The 19,131-nt window shown below is 45.6% G+C and overlaps 1 protein-coding gene across 1 annotated transcript in view; it reads left to right on the top strand.

The window, feature by feature from the left end:
• Positions 1-19,131, top strand: part of CFAP54 (cilia and flagella associated protein 54) — a 395,393-nt gene that overhangs the window by 200,559 nt on the left and 175,703 nt on the right. The window lies entirely within an intron of this gene.

Genomic DNA, 19,131 nt, shown 5'->3' with positions numbered 1-19,131 from the left:
GTATTTGAGAACACCTCCCCCCAGTCTATGTCCTGTCGTGCAGCCCTCAGCCCAGGGAAGTTTGCCTTTTTAAACTTACATGTTTTTGCCTTCCCCGCCTGTCTTTGTTTTCTACATTTTAAGTCAAAAGTAACTATATTGTGGTCGCTATTACCAAGGTTTTCCCGCACAGTTACATTACCAATCAGCTCTGCGTTGTTGGAAATGATCAGATCCAACAAGGCATCACTTCTTGTTGGGTCCTCCACAAACTGGCCCATAAAATTACCCTGCAATAAATTTAGGAATTTTCTCCCCTTTGTAGTTTTAGCCAGCCCCCGGCCCCAATATATATCTGGATAGTTAAAATCTCCCATTATTACCACTGTACCTGCCCGGGCGGCCCTCTCTATTTGTTTATACAGCTGACCTTCTATCTCTTCAGTGATATTAGGGGGTCTGTAGATTACACAAAATATTATTTTTTCAGTATTTCCCTCCTTTTGTAATTCTACCCACAGTGATTCCACATCCTCAGAATCATCACACACTATGGCATCGTTCACACTGACTTTCATACCACTTCTTACATACAGACAGACTCCACCACCTTTTCTGTTCATTCTATCCTTGCGAAACAATGTAAACCCCTGCAGATTAACGGCCCAGTCACGCGAGGAGTCCAGCCATGTCTCAGTGACCCCAGCTATATCAATATGTTCCTCCAGTATCAAGGCCTCAAGCTCCCCCATTTTATTTGCTAGGCTTCTGGCATTTGTGAACATACACTTTACATTTCCATTAAGTTTTACACATATAGTCTCACTAATGGGATTTTCAGAGTTATTGGGGTTAATGTTATTATTTGAGTTATAAGGGCTATTTGTACTATTTAAGTTATTGGGGCTAATGGGATTTTTTGAGTTATTGCATCTAACGTTGTTATTTAAGTTATTGGGGCTAACGGTATTTTTTGAGTTAATGGGGCTTATTGTAGTTATTGAGTTATTGGGGCTAATGGAATTTTTTGAATTATTGGGGTTACAATTTTTCGGGCTACATTTATTTTTACAGCTGGTTTGTAACGCATGAATCTCCTTATCCACTGCTCTTAACCTCCCCCCACAGGACTCCTCTCCACCCACCATTATGTCCTGACCCCTCTCCCTTATGTCCTGAAAACCCAAACCCTTCCCCCTCACACCACGACTTAAGCCATGCATTTAACTCCCTAAGCTCCCGCTGTCTTTCCTGCGATGCGCATGTCACAGGAAGTATTCCAGAGAACACAACCTTAGAGGTCCTTCCCTTCAACTTGGCACCTAGTTCCTTGTAATTATTCTTCAAGGACCTCCACCTACCATGTATTCTGTCGTTGGTTCCCACATGGACCACGACAGCTGGGTCATCCCCAGCCCCCCCCTAGTAATTTGTCCACCCTTTCCACCACATGCCGAACCCTGGCACCAGGGAGACAGCAAACCATTCGGTTGAGGTGGTCTTGGCGACAAATTCTATCTGTCTTCCTGATTATAGAATCCCCTACCACAACTAACTGTCTTGGCCTACCTGCGTTACCATCCCCCACACTACTAGTTGAGCTGTTCCCCCGGCTGTTAGGGAGACCAGTATCCACTAGGGTTGCCATCTCTGATACTGAGGCCCTCGCATCATCGCCCAACTTGGCAATTTTACTTGGGAGATCAGAGGCAGAAGTGATCTTCCTTTTCCTTGCCCCCTTTCCAGTCCCTCTATTTACATTAACCCAGCTCCCTACTTGGGCCTCCTGGCTAGTTTCTCCAACCTCCATTTCTACCCCACTAACTGCTTGCTCTGTAAGATTGTCAATCGCCCTCAATGTTGCATTTTGCTCCTCTAGATCTCTAATACGAGCTTCCAGGTGGGCAACATGCTCACATTTGTCACAGCGGTATTCACCCTGAAGCTGCTGCTCCAGAGATGTATACATGTGGCACAATGTGCACTGAAGAAAACCTCCAATCCTGCTGTCCATATCCTTGGTGACAAGCAGCTGTTATTAACTATTAAGAAAAACTACTTTTATCAGGGGAGTGTAATACTTACAGTTACAGTGGGTCCTGCTTACATTCCCTGCTTCTTAAACTTCTCAGATGTAACACTTAATAATACAACACTTTAGAATACAGACCCAGCTTCAGCTAGACTCAGTCAGAGCAGGGCTCACAGAGTTTCCCACTTAGTTTTATACACCTGAGAGCAGTTAATCAATTAACCCCTCCCCCAGGTGTGCTACAGACAGGAGGAAAAGGAAAAAAAAAATGCAAGGGCTATGCACCCTGTTTGGAAAACAATGATCCACAGTATATCGGGTCCCTGGCTGCTGGCGGTGCAGTGTTCGTAAGCTCTCCCCGGCTGCTGTGAGGTCCTGGGCTGCCCTGCATTGGAAGTCCGGTGCCATTGTAGGTCTTCATGGGCGGGGCCTTCTCCTTTCCCTGGTTGCTATAGCAATTCCCGCGGCCAGTGGGAGCTTACTGGAGGGGGAAAGAGCGGACATCTTGTGTGGCCTCTGGTCCTTTCTTTGTGAGGAGGTGAGCTCCTTTGCTGCCTGGACTGACCCAAAACAGGCCGCCCTGTGTTATAAAGGGACTGTCTTGGCTGCTGCTGTGTCCCCACTACCTGTGCTCCATTTGTCTTTCAAGTTCTTGCTGACAGCTGTGGACTCCAGTGCACCCAGCGGTGCCCCCCCCCAGGAGGTCTCCTCTGCGCTATGGATACCTGGACTGCCTGCTGCCTTGCTCTCTGACTGTGAGTACCCTTGTGGGCTGCCTTTGGGCTTGCTGGGACTTGTGGTGCCTCGCACACTTGGTTCAGTCTGCTTAACTGATTGGGGTGATCTGTGCTCCTAGTGACTTCCTACCTGCTCTCTGCGTGACCCTGTCAGCCATGGGTGGCCCCCATGGTAGTAACAGAAATAAGAAATCCAAATTAATGTTGAAGCCTCTCGGACGAATTCTGATGAGGATGCCTCCTCTGATGATGGGTCCTCCCGTTCTTGTAGTCTGTCCCACCGGGACCCTGGTGCTCAAACCCCGCTTGCTGCTAAAGTCTCTGTGCAGGCGGCAAAAGCGCTGAGCCAGTTCTCTAGAAATCTGGACCGTCCTAGGGGCGACTCTCCTGATCCTCTGCTGTCATTCGTTGAGGCATCTCCGACTCCTCCACAGCAACAGTCCCCTGAAAGGCCTGTGTGCGATGTGTTACAATGGACCAGCGGTTCTCTGAACTTTTGGTTGCCTTTATCTCCTGTCAAGCGATTATGGTGTCCAAGGTGGATGAACTGCGGCAGGAGTTTATCTTACGACATGAGACTCAAAAGATACGTGAGCGCACTGAGGAGGTGGAGCGCAGGGTCTCTACAGTGTAGGATACTGTCCATCCTTTGCCGGATCAAGTCGCTTCCCTTCAGTGCCAGGTAATATTATTCGCCTCGTAGGCCTTCCTGAAAAGGTGGAAGAAATGACACTGTGTTGTTCCTTGAAACGTGGCTGATGTAGACTCTTCCAGGGGTACCTTCTCTCCTTATTTCTCTGTTGAAAGGGCCCATAGAGTACCGCCACCTCCCCTGGGGGTCCTCCGTGCCCTTTCCTTCTCCACTTCAAAGACAGGGATGCTGTTCTTCGTGCAGTGGGAATAAAGGGGGAGGTCATATGTGGTGATAACAGAGTATCCTTTTATCTGGACTTCTCCATGGAGTCACGCAAGCAGCGGGTTCAGTTCACTGAGGTCTGGTCGAAGCTACGTGCAAATGGCTACCGCTACTTGATGCTGTATCCTGCTCGCCTGAGGGTGGTGGATGGGGCCTCCACTAAATTCTTTACCTCCCCAACTGAGGCTCTCCATTGGGTTGATGCGGCCACGCCTGTTACTCCTCCGGACTGAACTGTTCTGGGCCCCCCTACCCGGGACAGCTCTCTCCTCATTTACCCCTTAGTTAGTGATTAGGGAGCTGGTTTGCCTCGTGAATCTCCCTAGGTTCCGGTTCTCCTTAGGGGTTCTCTGGGGGTCATTTTCCTTAGTTACTGGCCATTTTAGTGTTACTGGTTGGGTTATGGGAGGGTTCTGGCATTAGTTGATCAGTTTACAAGTTTTTATGCTGTCCCTTAAGTGCTAGACAGGGAACTTTTGGGGAATGTTTTTTTTAATGCTTATTCAAATCTGTTTTTGTGTTTTATGTTTGTGCCCTGTCTGTTTTTGTGATGGATGTGAGTGGTATGTGTGGTCCCGGTGCTCTCTCCTTCCTCACTGTGGTCCTTCCTGTATTTGCTCTTACCTGTTTATGATGATGGGGACCCTAAAAGTTGTTAGCTGGAACGTGCGGGGGCTTAACTCTAAATTTAAAAGGGCCTTATCCTTAGACTTTGTGAAACATCAGTCTCCTCATATTATATGTCTACAAGAGACTCATATAACAGGCGAGAAGGTTCTTGCCCTTAAAAGGGCTTGGGTAGCGCAGAGTTATCATGCCTCCTACTCTAACTATGCTAGGGGTGTCTCTGTGCTGATTACAAAATCTTTGCCCTTGTTTCCAAGGCGGCTTGTGACCATTTTGTGAGATTTGTCATATTGCACTGTTCTCTCGGCTCTTTTTCCTTTGTTCTTGTCTCTGTTTATGTGCCTCCTCCTTTTCAGGTCTCTGTGCTGGAGCTGATTACTAATAAACTGTTGTCTTTTCCTTCTGGCCCAGTCTTTTTTATAGGTGACTTTAATGTGGCTCTAGATCCCCAGCTCGACCACACCACTGACCCTGTTGTGGTGTTGGACCCCCAGATGATTAACTCTGTCTCCAGAGACTTCTATACCTCTTTATATTCTGCTCCTGTTCAGCCCTGTCAGGGGGAATTCCTATTTTTTCTACAACACCTATCCCTTCCCATGCTTAATCGGGCACAGGCGGAGGCGTTAGATGCTCCTATTACAGTTGAAGAGGTGAGTCAGGCTATTCATGACCTTCCTTCTGGGAAGACCTCGGGTCTGGATGGGATGATTGGTCACTGGTACGGGATGAATGCGGAGAGGCTGGCCCCTATACGCCTTAGATTGTTACACTCGGTGGCTATCGCAGACTCTCTTCCAGACTGTATGAGGGAGGCTTTGATTGTTGTACTCCCTAAGCCTGGTAAGGATCCATTGCTACCTGATTCTTACAGACCTATCTCCCTTCTTTGATATAAAAATTTTAGATTGAGTGCTGGCTACTCTCCTTCATGGTGTCATTGCCTCTGTCATTCATCCTGATCAAACTGGGTTTATGCCGGGTAGAGCTACGGATGTTAATGTTAAGCGCCTACAACTTAATATTGTGGCAGTGGGGGCAGGATTTCCTTCTGGAGTGGTAGTTAGTTTAGATGTCTACAAGGCCTTTTATTCAGTAGTATTGCCCTATGTATGTGAGGTTCTGGGAGCACTTGGATTTGGTCCCCGTTTCTGTGCTTGGGTCCGCCTGTTATATGATAACCCTAGGGCCCGCATTCGCACTAATTTGGATGTCTCTGCACCTTTTCCCTTAGGTCGCGGGATGAGGCAGGGATGTCGACTGTCCTCTTTCCTATTTGCGCTTGCGGTGGAGCCTTTAGCGGCGGCCATCCGTAGGTATCCCACTATTTGTGGTATACCCAGTTGAAAAGGTATCCCTATATGCAGATGATATGTTAGTGTACTTGGCGGATGCAGAGGGTTATCTCCTGTCTTTAATTGACCTACTTGACTGGTTTGGTTCAATTTCGGGCTTTCGGGTCAGCTGGGCTAAGTCCTCCCTGATGGCGATTTCACCCGGGGTTCCTCTTCCGTCTGCCCTTCCAGCGGGTCTGCAGGGTTACTGCATCCCTTGCGGAGTATCTCTCACTCAATTTGGAACCACTTTTAAGCTCTACTGTGGAACGGTTGAATGCCTGGTCCTTGTTTCCCTTGTCCCTAGCCGGCAGGATTAACATATTTAAAATCATTTACCTTCCTAAGTTTCTCTATCTTTGCCATTTAGCTCCCCTTATTCCTCCTAAGTAATACTTAAGTATGCTATGGGGTGTTCTGGGATCCTTCTATTGGCAGGGAATGCCTCCAAGACTTTGTCAGGCTCTCCTCCAGGCCCCTCTGATGTCTATAACTATTTTCTTGTCTCCCAACTAGTTTATGCAGTGTGTTGGATCGACCTAAATCTTTCAAATTCTGCTACTGCCTTGGCTGGTGCGCTTATGAGTTCCTACAAAGCTTTTACCAACTAGCTCTCAATCTACAGATACCATACTCACTTATCTTTTCTTATTCGCCTTCAGACAATAGCTAAAGTGTGGTCCGTGGTGTCGAGTAAATTTCCGCAACCCCTGGTATCTCCTAGAGCACGCTTGTGGGGGAATGTGCATTTTCCACACCTGCATGGGTTACTTCTGGGGAACTCATGGAGTCAAATTTGTGATCCACCTGTTCGAAAAGGATAAGAAAAGCTGATTCTTCCAGACATGAAGGAACGTTATGGCATCCCTGGAAATGCGTTTTATAGGTATCTTCAGTCTAGGCATGCGGTTCAGGTGCAGTTTGGCTCCTTGACGTTTACTCCTTGACGTTTACTCCTGGAACTTCTCCTGGGCACCATGGACCTTTCTAAACCTCTAACTCAATCCTATGCTCTCCTTCAGTCGTTGGGGCCAAGCCCTTTCTCGGAGGCTTATCATAAGTGGGTGGTTGATATCCCGGATTTGTCTGAATGGCAGTGGAAGGAGGTTAAGGGTTCTTATTACTCTACTGTAGTTAGTAGTAGAAATATGTTGATTCATTCTAGCTGTATTATACCCCTGCTAAATTGAAGTTTATAGGTATTTTCCCTTCTGATCAGTGTTTTTGTTGCTCCACTGAGGTAGGTACCTTTTTGCATGCTGTTTGTGTTGTCGCCCCCTTTTGGAGGGGAGTGATGGTGTTTTTAGCTGATAACTTGGACTTCCCCCTTTTACTCACGCCTGTGGTGTGCCTGTTGGGAGTTATTAATGGGGTTGTTTCTGGTTCCCTGGTAGATGCTTACTGATCCGTTTTCTTCTCTTTTGTGCGCCTAAGTTTGTGGTGATGACCTGGAAGGATACCTCCTCTCCCCCCATGTCCAGATGGCTTAGTCGGGTTAATAGATATTTCCCATTGTACCATGCATTGTATGTGAGTTCCAAGTGCCCTAAGAAATTCCATCAGCTCTGGACTCCATGGCTCTTGCGAGATGTGTCAGCTGACCCCGGGGCTAGATTGTCCCAGTAGGTCTCCTATGGAATGCTGCTGTTTTATGGGAGGGGTCGGGGTGGGATGGGGGTTGGGGTTGCGGGGATGTGAGCATGCGCGAGTGTCTGTTTTTGTCTGTCAGTGTTGGGCCTTTCTCTAGTTGGGTCTCAGATATAGCCCTTCTATGCTGATGGCATGTGCTTAATCCTACTTTGAATTCCTGTGTTTGTTATGGTGCTGGTCTCTGGGACTTGTGGAGACTGTTGTTTCTGTTTCACCTTGTTGGTGTTGTATGTTTAAAATAGCAAAATCTAATTATATACAGTCATGGCCGTAAATGTTTGCATCCCTGAAATTGTAAGAAAATGAACTATTGTCACGATGCCGGCTGGCAGGTGGTGGATCCTCTGTGCCAGAGAGGGATTGGCGTGGACCGTGCTAGAGGATCGGTTCTAAGTCACTACTGGTTTTCACCAGAGCCCGCCGCAAAGCGGGATGGTCTTGCTGCGGCGGTAGTGACCAGGTCGTATCCCCTAGCAACGGCTCAACCTCTCTGGCTGCTGAAGATAGGCGCGGTACAAGGGAGTAGACAGAAGCAAGGTCGGACGTAGCAGAAGGTCGGGGCAGGCAGCAAGGATCGTAGTCAGGGGCAACGGCAGAAGGTCTGGAATCACAGGCAAGGAACACACAAGGAACGCTTTCACTGGCACTAGGGCAACAAGATCCGGCGAGGGAGTGAAGGGGAAGTGAGGTGATATAGGGAAGTGCACAGGTGTAAACACTAATTGGAACCACTGCACCAATCAGCGGTGCAGTGGCCCTTTAAATCGCAAAGACCCGGCGCGCGCGCGCCCTAGGGAGCGGGGCCGCGCGCGCCGGGACAGAACTGACGGGGAGCGAGTAAGGTACGGGAGCCGGGGTGCGCATCGCGAGCGGGCGCTACCCGCATCGCGAATCGCATCCCGGCCGGAGGTGGTAACGCAGCGCCCCGGGTCCGTGGAACCGACCGGGGCGCTGCAGTGAGGGAAGTGTAGCGAGCGCTCCGGGGAGGAGCGGGGACCCGGAGCGCTCGGCGTAACAGTACCCCCCCCCTTTGGTCTCCCCCTCTTCTTGGGACCTGAGAACCTGAGGATCAGACTTTTGTCCAGGATATTGTCCTCAGGTTCCCAGGACCTCTCTTCTGGACCACAACCCTCCCAATCCACTAAAAAAAAAGTTCTTCCCCTGACCTTTTTAGAGGCCAAAATCTCTTTGACAGAGAAGATGTCCGAGGAGCCGGAAACAGGAGTGGGAGGAACAGATTTAGGAGAAAAACGGTTGAGGATGAGAGGTTTAAGAAGAGAGACGTGAAAGGCATTAGGGATACGAAGAGAAGGAGGAAGAAGAAGTTTGTAAGAGACAGGATTAATTTGACACAAAACTTTAAAAGGACCAAGATAGCGTGGTCCCAACTTATAGCTCGGGACACGGAAACGGACATATTTAGCGGAGAGCCATACCTTGTCTCCAGGGGAAAAAATGGGAGGAGCTCTTCTTTTCTTATCTGCGAATCTCTTCATGCGAGAAGAAGCCTGTAAGAGAGAATTTTGGGTCTCTTTCCATATGGTGGAAAGATCACGAGAAATTTCATCCACAGCGGGCAGACCAGAGGGCAAGGGGGTAGGGAGGGGGGGAAGAGGGTGACGGCCGTACACCACGAAAAACGGAGATTTGGAGGAAGATTCAGAGATTCTGAAATTATACGAGAACTCGGCCCAAGGTAGAAGATCTGCCCAGTCATCCTGGCGGGAGGAAACAAAATGTCGTAAATAGTCACCCAAGATCTGGTTAATTCTCTCTACTTGTCCATTGGATTGAGGATGGTATGCAGAAGAAAAATTTAATTTAATCTTGAGTTGTTTACAGAGAGCCCTCCAGAATTTAGACACAAATTGGACGCCTCTATCCGAGACGATCTGCGTAGGCAACCCGTGAAGACGAAAAATGTGTACAAAAAATTGTTTAGCCAACTGAGGCGCTGAAGGAAGACCAGGAAGAGGGATGAAATGTGCCATTTTGGAGAATCGATCAACGACCACCCAAATAACAGTGTTGCCATGGGATGGGGGTAAGTCAGTAATAAAATCCATACCAATCAGAGACCAAGGTTGTTCGGGGACAGGTAGAGGATGAAGAAAACCAGCGGGCTTCTGGCGAGGAGTCTTATCCCGGGCACAGATAGTGCAGGCTCGCACAAAGTCCACCACATCAGTCTCTAGAGTCGGCCACCAATAGAAGCGAGAGATGAGTTGCACAGATTTCTTGATGCCCGCATGACCTGCGAGATGGGAGGAGTGACCCCATTTGAGGATCCCAAGGCGTTGGCGTGGAGAAACAAAGGTCTTTCCTGGAGGAGTTTGCCTGATGGAGGCTGGAGAAGTGGAAATCAGGCAGTCAGGAGGAATGATGTGTTGAGGAGAGAGTTCAATTTCAGAGGCATCTGAGGAACGAGAGAGAGCATCGGCCCTAATGTTCTTATCAGCAGGCCGAAAGTGAATTTCAAAATTAAATCGGGCAAAGAACAGAGACCACCTGGCCTGACGAGGATTCAGCCGTTGGGCAGACTGGAGGTAGGAGAGGTTCTTGTGATCGGTGTAAATAATAACTGGAAATCTTGATCCCTCCAGCAGATGCCTCCATTCCTCAAGTGCTAATTTAATGGCTAGAAGCTCTCGATCCCCGATGGAGTAGTTCCTCTCCGCCGGAGAGAAGGTCCTGGAAAAAAAACCACAAGTAACAGCATGCCCGGAAGAGTTTTTTTGTAGAAGGACAGCTCCAGCTCCCACTGAGGAGGCATCAACCTCCAATAGGAAGGGTTTAGATGGGTCAGGTCTGGAGAGCACGGGAGCCGAAGAAAAGGCAGACTTGAGTCGTTTAAAGGCGTCTTCCGCTTGAGGAGGCCAAGACTTGGGATCGGCATTTTTTTTTGTTAAAGCCACAATAGGAGCCACAATGGTAGAAAAATGTGGAATAAATTGCCTGTAATAATTGGCGAACCCCAAAAAACGTTGGATGGCACGGAGTCCGGAGGGGCGTGGCCAATCTAAGACGGCAGAGAGTTTATCTGGGTCCATTTGTAGTCCCTGGCCAGAGACCAAGTATCCTAGAAAAGGAAGAGATTGGCATTCAAACAGACATTTCTCTATTTTGGCATAGAGTTGATTATCACGAAGTCTCTGAAGAACCATACGGACATGCTGGCGGTGTTCTTCAAGATTGGCAGAAAAAATCAGGATATCGTCCAGATATACAACAACACAGGAGTATAGGAGATCACGAAAAATTTCATTAACAAAGTCTTGGAAGACGGCAGGGGCGTTGCATAGACCAAAGGGCATGACCAGATACTCAAAGTGTCCATCTCTGGTGTTAAATGCCGTTTTCCATTCATCCCCCTCTCTGATGCGGATGAGATTATAAGCACCTCTTAAGTCCAGTTTGGTAAAAATATGGGCACCTTGGAGACGATCAAAGAGTTCAGAGATGAGGGGTAGGGGGTAGCGGTTCTTAACCGTGATTTTATTAAGACCGCGGTAGTCAATGCAAGGACGTAGAGAGCCATCTTTTTTGGACACAAAGAAAAATCCGGCTCCGGCAGGAGAGGAGGATTTACGGATAAAGCCCTTTTTTAAATTTTCTTGGACGTATTCAGACATGGCAAGAGTCTCTGGGACGGACAGAGGATAGATTCTGCCCCGGGGTGGAGTAGTGCCCGGGAGGAGGTCAATGGGACAATCATAAGGCCTGTGAGGAGGTAGAGTCTCAGCTTGTTTTTTGCAAAAAACGTCCGCAAAGTCCATATAGGCCTTAGGGAGACCGGTTACATGAGGAAGCACAGGGACACGGCAAGGTTTACTGGGAACCGGTTTTAAGCAGTCCTTGGAACAAGAGGGCCCCCAACTCTTGATCTCCCCAGTGGACCAATCCAGGATTGGGGAATGGAGTTGAAGCCAGGGAAGTCCAAGAAGGATTTCAGAAGTGCAATTGGGAAGGACCAACAGTTCAATCCTCTCGTGATGAGATCCGATGCACATTAGAAGGGGCTCCGTGCGGAAACGTATAGTACAGTCCAATCTTTCATTGTTTACACAATTGATGTAGCATAACAGTCAGTTGAGACAGCTGTTGGCCTTGTTGCGCAATCTGTTGTGACTGCTGGGCGACCACCGTGGTGAGGTCAGCGACAACTGGCAGAGGAACTTCAGCGGGATCCATGGCCGGATCTACTGTCACGATGCCGGCTGGCAGGTGGTGGATCCTCTGTGCCAGAGAGGGATTGGCGTGGACCGTGCTAGAGGATCGGTTCTAAGTCACTACTGGTTTTCACCAGAGCCCGCCGCAAAGCGGGATGGTCTTGCTGCGGCGGTAGTGACCAGGTCGTATCCCCTAGCAACGGCTCAACCTCTCTGGCTGCTGAAGATAGGCGCGGTACAAGGGAGTAGACAGAAGCAAGGTCGGACGTAGCAGAAGGTCGGGGCAGGCAGCAAGGATCGTAGTCAGGGGCAACGGCAGAAGGTCTGGAATCACAGGCAAGGAACACACAAGGAACGCTTTCACTGGCACTAGGGCAACAAGATCCGGCGAGGGAGTGAAGGGGAAGTGAGGTGATATAGGGAAGTGCACAGGTGTAAACACTAATTGGAACCACTGCACCAATCAGCGGTGCAGTGGCCCTTTAAATCGCAAAGACCCGGCGCGCGCGCGCCCTAGGGAGCGGGGCCGCGCGCGCCGGGACAGAACTGACGGGGAGCGAGTAAGGTACGGGAGCCGGGGTGCGCATCGCGAGCGGGCGCTACCCGCATCGCGAATCGCATCCCGGCCGGAGGTGGTAACGCAGCGCCCCGGGTCCGTGGAACCGACCGGGGCGCTGCAGTGAGGGAAGTGTAGCGAGCGCTCCGGGGAGGAGCGGGGACCCGGAGCGCTCGGCGTAACAACTATTTCTCACAGAAAAGGATTGCAGTAACACATGTTTTGCTATACACATGTTTATTCCCTTTGTGTATTGGAACTAATCCAAAAAAGGGAGGAAAAAAAGCAAATTGGACATAACACACCAAACTCCAAAAATTGTCTGGACAAAATTATTTGGACTTAATATTAGGTTGCAGGTGTTCAATGGGATTTAGATCTGGACTCATTGCTGGCCACTTCAGAACTCTCCAGCGCTTTGTTGCCATCCATTTCTGGGTGCTTTTTGACGTATGTTTGGGGTCATTGTCCTGCTGGAAGACCCAAGATCTCAGATGCAAACCCAGCTTTCTGACACTGGGCTGTACAGTATGACCCAAAATCTGTTGGTAATCCTTAATCCTCAGATTTTATGATACCTTGCACACATTCAAGGCACCCAGTGCCAGAGGCAGCAAAACAACCCCAAAACATCATTGAACCTCCACCATATTTCACTGAGGTACTGTATTCTTTTCTTTGTAGGCCTCATTCCGTTTTCGGTAAACAATAGAATGATGTGCTTTTTCAAAAAACTCTATCTTGGTCTAATCTGTCCACAAAGACGTTTTCCCAGAACGATTTTGGCTTACTCAAGTTCATTTTGGCAAAATGTAGTCTTGCTTTTTTCTCTGTGTCAGCAGTGGGGTCCTCCTGGGTCTCCTGGCATAGCGTTTCATTTCATTTAAATGTCTATGGATAGTTTGTGCTGACACTGATGCTCCCTGAGCCTGCAGGACAGCTTGAATATCTTTGGAACTTGTTTGGGGCTGCTTATTCACCATCCAGACTATCCTGCGTTGACACCTTTCATAAATCTTTCTCTTCCATCCATGCCTAGGGAGATTAGCTACAGTACCATGGGTTGCAAACTTCTTGATAATGTTGCGCCCTGTGGACAAAGGCAAATCTAGATCTCTGGAGATGGACTTGTAACCTTGAGATTGTTGATATTTTTCCACAATGTTGGTTCTCAACTCCTTAGACAGTTCTCTCCTCCTCTTTCTGTTGTCCATGCTTATTGTGGCACACACAGACACACAATGCAAAGAATAAAGGAACTGCTCCCTTTTTTTTATCTGCTTTCAGTTGTGATTTTTATAATGCCCACACTTTTTATTTGCTCCAGGTGAGTTTAAATGAGCATCATATGCTTGAAACTTTCTTATTTTTCCACAATTATGAAAGGACATCAATAATTTTGTCCAGACCCTTTTTTGAGTTTGGTGTGACATTATGTCCAATTTGCTTTTTTTCCCCTACTTTTTTGGTTTAGTTCTAATACAGACAAAGGGAATAACCATGTGTATAACTAAACATGTGTTACTGCAATCCTTTTCTGTGAGAAATACTTTATTTTCTTTAAAAAAATGAATGAAGGGGTGCCAAAATTTTCGACCGCCTTTTACATCTAGAAGGGCAGTGCGAACAGGACCCAACGGATGGGGTCAGAGGAGCAGATAGTCTTCAGACCGCCCTCATTACAGTTAAGAGGTAATTTGCATATTGCAAGATTGTGCTATATCTCGAGAATGGCTGAACGAATTGGGGTAAGGAATACATAATTTTACTCCAAATCACCCATTCACCCTCTGTATGGTTACGTCATGCGCTCCGCCCACACACACTGGCCGTGAGCGCATGGTCCCCTTACCTTCTGCTGCCGACGGGCTGGGACTTGCATCGTGGGACATGCCCGCATAGGAGCCCCAGGCCGTCACTCTACAGGTGTTTCTCCTGCCTCTGCCTCTCAGCTCCGGCGTGCGCGTCCCCGTCCCCTATGGCGCGCGCGCCGGAGCTTTAAGATTTAAAGGGCCAGTACTCTCATTAGTGTAATCCACCTGTGGCTCATTTATAAATTCCTCCACCCTCCTCAGTTCCCTGCCGGATCTTTGTTGCCTTGTGCCTTTGAGAAAGCGTTCCTCTGTATTGCCTTGCCGTGTATCTGATCTCTTGCTCTTGTGACTTGACCTTGCTCCTCTGCCGCCTGCCTACTGACTGCTTTGCTTTGACTATGCTACTGTGCCACCAGCCCTGACCTTCTGCTATCCAGACTACGAGTTGCCTTATCCCTCCTGTGCCTCGCATCTCCTCAGCCGCCTGTGTGGTCGAGCCGTGCCAGGGGTAGCGACCTGGGTGCCGCCTGGAGTAGCAAGTCCATCCCGCTTTTCAGCGGGCTCTGGTGAAAACCAGCAGCACCTTAGACTCCGCTCCGTGGGACGTCAGAGTCATCTGCCACACAGGTCCAGCGGATCCACATCCAACGGGGTTCCTGTCTTCTGAAACGTGAGTGTTACATGTATATTGAGATTAATGGGTAATTTATCTGTAGGGTTTCCCTTTAACATATTGAACAACAGAGAATTTTCATGTTAAGTCTTACAATGCAAACAAATTTACTTTCCTCGGTACCCCTTACGGTGCCAATATTCCTGTAAGTATCAAAAATTACTTTTAAGTGGATACAATTACATATTTAGTTTTAATGTAGTCTTTGCACATTCCTTTTGTTTTAATTTCAGTCTTTTGGATATACGTTACGGTATTTAATATACTTTACACTACATTTTCCAGTGGAAATCACCCAGATGTAAAGTAATGTTACAAAGTAAACTTTGGAAAAAAAATTCAGAATTTAGTGTTCCCTGCAAAATACCAGAATATAAATTCTCACTTAAGTTTACAATTTTTTTTTCTTGTTATTTAATAAGATTTAATTTTAATTAATACTCTAGGGGCAGAGATCAAACTTGTAATGTTCATTTATATGTAAATCTCTTAATCATGTGTATGAAATTAAGAAGATCCTGGCACACTGACAAACAGGGCTTTTAGCTTAGAATGGAAATGAGGCTATAACATTAATGATGTATATGTCACAGATGTAACAAGCATTATTGATACTGTTTGTGCATCAACTATTAGCACATTATTATTACTCCCAATTGTGCCATCTTATTGATACATAAGGAAGATGATTTGTCAATGCAAACTATAGTACATTACGTGATGGCAATATATCTTGCTCATAATTCATCTCACGACTTGACAACAACACATATCCTTGATAAATTACAATAATTTCAGTAATATAAGTGTTTTCAAAGCACCCAAAGCAGGCTGTTATATTATTTCAGATGTGCATGATGTGAGTGTTCTGTTAGTATAAAACTCATAAGATTTATCAGAATTAGTCATTTCTATTTCTACAATATTGATGCTGCCCATATGTTACAATACACCTGAAAACGGAGGTTCAGGTGGTCAGAGGATATCTTATCTAAGTTATCTAAATAAATGTAGCACCAAAGAGCACATATCAGTATTGGACATGAATTGCATTGCCTTTCTTACTGCAATAGGAATTATATTTGTGTTAGATGTGGTTTTCAGTGAATAGTATGCTGATTTCTATACAGGCAGTAAGTATGTAAGCAATGGCAAATTGTTTTTAATATATATATTTTTCTTTGTTTATTCTGTTTTGTAGACCAGAGCATCTTTATATTATTAATATGTAAACATGGATCTTCACATAGGGGGAGATTTATTAAAACCTGTTCAGAGAAAAGGTTGACATGTTGCCCATAGCAACCAATCAGATTGCTTCTTCCAGTTTCAAAAAGGTCTTTGAAAAATAAAAGAAGCTATCTGATTGATTGCTATGGGCAATTGGTCAACTTGTCAACTTTTTCCTCTGGACAGGTTTTGATAAATCTCCCCCTTTGACATAACAGATTCCCATAGCAAAACTCAGAACGAGTCCCTCTCCTAAAAAGAAAAAAAAATGTTGAGGGAAAATCATATGTTATAGCAATTACAACTGAATTTAATATATATGTTACATGTTAATTTAAACATATTGATTTCCAACATATTCCCCTTAACATGTTTGTTTTTTGTCTATATTATTTAGATGAACTATCACAGAATATTATATTAAACAGAGTGGGCCTGTCCTTCATATGTTTCCTCTCTTTAGGATACAATACAGACTTTGGCTAAAACAAAACAACAAAAAGTACATGTGCACTGTGTGAAACCAGGATAACAAGATGTTGAGATCTTTAGAGCTCTTTTTTTTCCCTTAGTTTTTTCTGCTTACCTATTTCATGGAATGGCTACTATGATTTAGCTTTGGATATTTTTCTTTCATGGAGAAAGGCAGGCATAGAGTGTATACTTACCCAAGCAAGTAAGGTTTAGAGGGTGTGTTACTTACTCTAACCCAGCCAAAAAGAGTTTTCAGTTTTTTGCTCAAAGATACACTTTAATTAAGTGAAATTTAGGTTTTCTATCAGGACCACAAGTGCATATTTTTAGTCTACTTCTAACAAAGCTGTAAATGGAGACTCTCATAATTCTGGCTGTATTCCATTCTTGCATGTGAAATACATACGTTCAGGGTCGTATTCTATGAGTGATACTTGCAGTTTTAAAAGTACACATTTTTTGTCTGCCTCAACTAAAAAGTGTGCTAAAAGTAGATTTGCACATCGGTTCAACCACTATTATTAGGACATTTATTAGAAAATGGTCTTCTTGTTTTCCCCATTTCTCTTGGGAACGCAGTATGAATCTTCACAAACCGCCGTTAAACCAATTACTTTGGTCAGATTGAAATTTTTCTGGTTGCTATTACATTTGTTACGAGAGCGCAAGTTATTGATCTACTTTTTATGAGAAATCAAAAAGAGCCAGCAAAAGTTTCACTTGACAAAAGCTTTCTCCCCAAGGTGTTTGCGATAATGTAGATGAGAAATCTGTAAAACAGGGCTGTTTCGATTGTTCACAAAGCTGAAGGGAAGGCAGCACACTTAAAAAAATGAATATCTTTTATTGTATGATACAATATACATGAAGTACCTTAACCAGTTATTGGCCAGGTTATCCTTAAGTAAACAGCAGTCAATTATAGTAAAACCTAAATTTATATATCAGCAGTTTATAATTGTATATAATTATATGATCATGGAATTAAGTCAAGAGATTACTCTGGCCCTTTCTGTAGCGTAAGATGTAGCCCTTGGGACTATTTGTCTCTTAAGCTGTATTTTGTTTATTGTAGCCTTGGGATGCTACATGGATCACTAGGTATATATCCCATGTGAACACATACATGTAAGACAACAAGAGCCACATTTTCTAACCTTTTGTCACCATCTTCTAAAATTGAATATATTGGGGGACATTTATCAAAACCTGTCCAGAGGAAAAGTTGCTGAGTTGCCCATAGCAACCAGTCAGATCGCTTCTTTCATTTTTCAGAGGACTTTTCAGAAATGAAAGAAGCGATCTAATTGGTTGCTATGGGCAGCACAGTAACTTTTCCTTTAGACAGGTTTTGATAAATCTCCCCCAAAAACTTTACAAACATTGCACATTGTTAAGGAAAGGAGGTCATGCCCCTCAATGCGAGTCTATGGGAGGGGGTGTAGCGGCCGTCTCGCCCCTTCCAATAGACTTTCATTGATGGGGTATGGCCTGATGTCATGAGGGGACATGGCCGACCCCCGCAGCTCGCACACAGCGTTCGGAACTAAATGTTCTCAATGCTGGGCAGTGGAGTACTCCGTTAAAAGGGTTGCATGGAATTAAAAAAGAATCTGTCCTAATCCCAAACAACCCATTAAGGCTACATTCAGATTTGGTAGTGCTGCTGTATTTTGGCACTGTCATGGCCTCCATATCTTCAGGTTCGCTAAACTAAATTTAGATCACCATATTATCCCATGGTGGACTAAGGCCCTATTCCAAGGAGCTATTATACAGAGCAATTATTGGCTAAATTGCTATAAACTAACAAAAAGGTAATCATTCAACAAAAGTAGGCTTAAAAATCCTCATTCACACAGCTCCCTGTGTAAACAGTGAATGTGCTGCTGACAATGATGAAAGTAAAGGCTCACATAAATGATCCATCAATTGCTAATGTGGCTCTGTCTGCCGTGGCTGTGTAAATGGAGATAGGAGACAAAAAAAACACAGGGCGCCTAGTGCGATATCCTAAGATGCAAAAAGGATTATGAGAGTGCTGGTATTGAGCTCACCTTGAGCGCAATAAAATGCGTATATCACCCCAATTGTAGGGGTACAAGATGGTGAAAAGGTGTCGGGAGTGCTGCGATGCCGTAGGGAAGTGGATGCAGGTAAAGGATTGTCCACAGGGAATGCAGGATAAACAGTAAAAAAAAAATCCCTCTTAAGCGCTGCTTCTCCCAACGAATTTCACTTAGATGGATGTTGGCAAAGGTATATCTTTTTATTACACCAATGACGTGTTTCGGGTTCGTACCCTTCCTCAGATGGGCTGTGTAAAGGCTCTTTAAATGATAGCTGCACTTATCTGAGGGCCAATCTCTAGCTTGACTGTTAGTTGGTCTAACAGGGCCCTACTTTTAGTTCCAAACAGCCTTCTGACATTCACCTTAAGTTTTATTTATAAAACTAAAGAACACCATTTACTACAGCAGTAGAGCAAGTAACTACAATAAAACAAACCACAATGAAATGAAGCAGCACTCCTCAGTATGCAGAAAACCAACTGGTTTGTAGTGTAGCCATCAGCACCGTTTCAAGCTCGATCTCAGTATAGGATAGAAAGTTGCTGTGATGGGTGATGGGAATAAACTACGAAGCCGTTGCTTTCTACATACTGAGAAGTGCTGCTTCATTTTGTTTGGATTGTTTGGAGGTCTTGGAGCTAGACTTAAGCTGTGTTCACCCTTTTAATTTTTACAAGTGCCATTCCATATCTTCTGGGTTTATAATAAAACAAAGTGATGTATTTTGAGCTGAAGGCTTTAAGCTTGTAGTTGTCACTTGAAACAACGTCCATTGAAAATTAAAGATAAATGCTCATTTTAATGCTACATTAGTGGAACACTCTTTTCATGCTCCGCCAAATTGTACCTGCTGTCTGGTTCCAAGTTG

Source organism: Hyla sarda, chromosome 4 (assembly GCF_029499605.1).
Source record: "Hyla sarda isolate aHylSar1 chromosome 4, aHylSar1.hap1, whole genome shotgun sequence".
NCBI classification, from domain to species: Eukaryota; Metazoa; Chordata; class Amphibia; order Anura; family Hylidae; genus Hyla; species Hyla sarda.
The sequence above is the reverse complement of the archived record's forward strand: the minus strand, read 5'-3'. Positions and strand labels throughout refer to the sequence as shown.